Source organism: Solanum pennellii, chromosome 8 (genome assembly GCF_001406875.1).
Source record: "Solanum pennellii chromosome 8, SPENNV200".
Lineage (NCBI taxonomy): Eukaryota > Viridiplantae > Streptophyta > Magnoliopsida > Solanales > Solanaceae > Solanum > Solanum pennellii.
The window spans coordinates 33,669,762-33,674,346 of NC_028644.1; the positions used below are offsets into that span (position 1 = coordinate 33,669,762).

Sequence of the window (4,585 nt, forward strand, 5' to 3'; positions counted from 1 at the left end):
CCCCCCCCCCCCCCCCCCCCAACAATTCGAGAAACCCTAATATTTCTCTATAAGTATTCTCTTTCTCCTGGAAGTGAAGGGGGATTTTGTTTTTGGAAAATCAGAAATTTTCAGAAAGAGTATTGAGAGGATTTGCTGGGAAGGAAGGAACCAGTGGGTAAGATCATTGGCTTCTGCTGAAAGAAATTTGGAGAGAATAGTGAGTTAACAGTCATCCATGCATATTTATAAATATTCGTGTTCGTTTAGATCGAGTGTTCGCTTGATTCTCGGCTCGCGCAAGCGCTTATCTAGGCATCTTTTTATGATGGGAAGCTCGTCGCCTTTGTTTGCTTGTTCCCGTCTCAGTACGCTGTATCCATAAGGTAAAATTCTTTTGTTTTTTGCTCAGTCTGTATTTCGTGGAGAGTTGATACTCTTCGTTGGGTCTTTCTTTTCTTCTATTGTAGTTCGATTCTCTGTGGTCTGCTGCTGAAGTTTGATAGGTGTGGCTTGTTTTGTCATATATACTTCCTCAAATCCCCCCATGATCTAGTTCGTTGTCGAGTTAAACTTTATCATCGTTTTGTCCAAATTTCCATAGTTCCTGCCGTTTTATTTTTGTGGTTCCAGTTTTGAATCTGTTTTTGAAATAAAAAGGGGATGATTGGTATTATCTCATTGTGTGTACTACTGTTCGAATTGTTGAAGTTTAATGTCTGCTATTCACATGAGCCTAAGTTTTTTCTTTCTTTTTTATTTTTGAGTTAATTTTCATGTTGAAGACCCACTTCATTCAGCGGAGTCTAATATTGTTGCTTGTCGAAATAACTTTAATACATGCTTATATCTCGTTTCCTTAAGGGATTCATCTTGATCTTGGTTTTAATCTCATACTTTTTTTATTTATATTCTAAGAATATCAGATTATGTAGCCTTATGTGAAATAACTTGTTGATATTAGCTTAATATCACCATTAGAGTGCTTAGCTACGAGGTGTCTTTCCAGAATGATAGGCACTGGTGCTATTTTGTTGTTTAGCTCAAGTAAAATGAGGTATCTTCTTTTCAAGTGTGCGATTTCTCCTTCTTTCTGATTTCGTGTTTGTTTGAAAATTTGTCAAGTTCACTAGCAGTAGCCTTTTCTGTTGTGTAGATTCGCCTAGCTTGCCTCCTCATAAATTAAAATCATCCTTGGTTCTTCTTTATTTCAATCTTATTGTTTTGATTATTTCTTTAAGTGTTAAATTGTTTGGAAAATGATAATCTTCCTTTTAACTACTTTTGTCTTAAGTTAATGATATCATTTTGACCTGAATATTGCGTTTAAACTTCGATCAGTGGCTTGTGTTGTAAAGGAAATATATTAGCTTCTTTTCGGGTTTGCCATTGAATTAATTTTGGTTTGAGGGGTTTTTCAAAATTAGATGGTTATGTTAGCCAGTTGTGGCCTAATTAGCTCGGTTTTAAAAGTTTAGATTATATATTGAGGTGTCATTGTTAGGATCTTGCTTCCGTTCAGATTTGGTTGTAGCCATTAATTGTTCAAGATCATTAAAGTATGTTATCATTTTTGGTCTAGAGCTTGGTGTGATTTGTCTCGTTCTTTTATATTGCTTAAAATTAAGAATTAAAGTGGATTTTTCCTGTTCTTTGCATATTCGTTTGTTTAGATTTAGTTTTTTTATCGCTCTAGTTTAGATTTTTGTGATTATCACGTGGCATGCATGTTTCCCTTTCGAGGTAGGGTCCATAGTTTCTAAGTCTTTTGGCATTTCTGTTTCTATAGGTTTAGTCTATATGTGTTTTCCTTAGTGGTATGTATACCATCTTATTGTTTGGGATTAGATGCCGCTGAAAAAAAATAGCTTTACATTATGTCTCGGACGGATTTGTATGGTATTTGTTGGGTTGTAATCCGCATATGTGATATTCTCTAATAGCAAATGAAATCATTTGCTTCTATTTATCATTTATGTGTTGTTTATTTTAATAATAGGGCAGTGAATGCAATGTTTTTCCCTGGCAGTGGTGTTTCGTTACAGTTTATCCTAGTATTAAGTGGCATGCTCCCTTCAAATTTTAGTCACTTTATCACGAATTTTCAATAATATATAACTACTGTCTCGCCTTTTGCTTTTTTTTTTTTGCTATTTTATGCTTCCTAGTTGCTTCGAAATTTGACATTATTAAATCTAAGTCTACATGATTTCCTTTCCTCTCTCAAGTGCTACAGTACACTTCTTGTTGATTACCATCAATCGAATTCCGCTTTAACTCGAGTTTTAGATCAATCAGTTTTGTGTGGTTATTTCATTTATTTCATCATTGTGAGTAAGTACGGACTCTTATCCATGTCTTATTTTCATGTGAAATCTCCTTTCAGTCCTTACGGACTCCTTCTGTTTCTTGCACTTTGGAGAGAGATCCATAACGTCTCAAAATTTGTCTTAAGCGAGTAAGGAAGTTGCAAGAGGATCGAAGAAGATCGGAGAGTTGAAGAATTGGGGTCTTTAAGGCCCAAAATTTTATTTTTTAAAAAAAAATTGTATTTTGTTGTTGTTGGGCCTAACCCCTTAATTATTTTATTTTTATATCCTTAAAGTTTAGGACAGGTACAGGTGAAGTGGGCCTAAAGCCCGCAAACAAAGGGTCCAAATACCGGTTCAGGCGGACAGATAACCCGGATTTGGAACGAAATATCTCTCCTTGTCTCTCTCTCTCTCTCTCTTATTTTAGTTTATTTATTTACTTTAATTTGTCAGTAGTTTTAAAGTTAAAGAGTTCAAATCCCCGCAAACGCCGTATATGTTTTATCGACTTAAAATTAATTCCAAATGAATTCTAAAAATGAATAACTCGGCAAATAATAATACTACTCAAGCAATCAATACCACTTTTTTCAAACGAACTCTTAGTAATTTTTTGTAAGTTAAAATATTTAGCCAAAATAAGTTAGTTGTCAGACAACCGCATGTTGGCGGACATCTTAGGTGCTTTCAAAACCTTTCTAAGACGTTAATATGATTCACTGAACCCTCTAGATATTTTCAAATGATTTGTTTGTTTATATTTTTTGGAAACGTTGTTTTTTCTTAATTTTTCTCAAAAATTAAGTGGCTATTCTAAAAAGTCAAAAACTTTACGAAAAATAAATATTTTTCCTTTTTCGAATAAAACAGAAATGGCGACTCTGTTGGGGATGCTTGGAGGATTCTAACCTTAAAACTAACTCTATTTTTGCTATATGGTTTAATTGCTTATTTGTTTATTTTATCTTAGTTAGAATTGTTGCATTTTTTTCATGGCATATTTCTGCCAAACGGTAAGTAATTTGCATAAGGAAATGGAAATTACGTGTCTTTCCGTGGCTTCTTTCAGAAATACACAAAAATTTTATTTGGAAATATCAAATGAATAGTGGGAATGCGGTCATCCTACGTCGTTTGGTAGCTTCACCCTGATGTTTGTCTGACTCGGGTAATCGTCAACTTGAAACTATTTTAGTAACCCTAAGCTAGAGAGAAACCAAAATAAAAAATTAATCATTAGCCTAAGTCGGCTTAATACTATAGGTATATTAAGTCCATTTAGTAGAAAACCACCAAAAACGTATCTAAGGTCTTCGACCTCACGACACATCATATTATTTGACATTTGAATGATGTACGTGTGAAAACCAATTTGGGGTGGGTAAACCTAACTAGTTTCTGTTTTGTAGATATGGATCATTTTCCAAAGTTTGATATGATCGTAGCGGCGCCACCCAAACTCAAAATGTGGCATGACAATCTCGATGGGGATCATAGAAGAACCCTCAACAAATATGTGGATGCTCTGACAGAATTGATCAACATGAATGGTTGGCCAAAATTGGTTGAGGTCCTTACAGGCTACTGGGATAGCCAACGAATGGTGTTCCAATTTGGAACCGCTGAAATTACCCCAACTTAGGAGGAGATTAGAGACTGTATAGACATAGTAGGTACTGATATAGAAAGGAAGGCAAGAACGCAATAAGACGTCTTCATCCCTAATAAGCCTTCCGTAAAAGTATTGCGGACTGGTTCGGTGATACGCTCAAACTTACTTCTCAAATAAGAAGTAAAGCGGTCGTGTCAAGTAAATAACCCAACTAATGAGGTTGGGATCGTTCCCACGAGGAAAATAGTCTAGACTTAACTTCAATCTATTATTACTATTGTTCAGTCAATTACTTCCTTGGAAAGTAAAAACAATAAAAGGGGGGTTTCTATTTCTAAATGAATGAAAATAACTACCTAAATTGAAAGAGACACTTAACAGCTTTGAATGTTGGATTTTAATCAATTAATCAAAGTAACAAGGGTTTACGTGTTCCCCACAGGTTCATAACTTGATAATTCTAACTATAACAATTCTTTCCTATTATCTTGCATGCAAAGTGATAAGTTATGTATTTCTAAATCCTTGGTCCGACATCTAGAAAATCTCACTCCGCACCTTGGTTAGGCTACGTGTGTTGCTATCCTAACCCTTATCTTTACATCATATTAAGCATCGCATTCGATATTTGACTAAGTTATTACCCCGTACCAATCAATACTAGCCTATTAGATAGTATACA

At 34.8% G+C, this 4,585-nt stretch overlaps 1 long non-coding RNA gene across 2 annotated transcripts in view; it reads left to right on the plus strand.

Moving 5' to 3' along the window:
• The window catches only part of LOC107027309, a 3,252-nt gene extending 553 nt beyond the window's left edge, over positions 1–2,699 (plus strand). Inside the window, exons 2-3 of one of the 2 annotated variants that reach the window (XR_001457756.2) lie at positions 105–365; positions 2,366–2,699. This is a non-coding gene — a long non-coding RNA (uncharacterized LOC107027309). Of the gene's footprint in view, positions 1–6; positions 366–2,365 lie in introns of those variants that run through there. The other variant, XR_003579889.1, reaches the window with a different exon arrangement.
• The last annotated feature ends 1,886 nt before the right edge of the window (positions 2,700–4,585 follow it).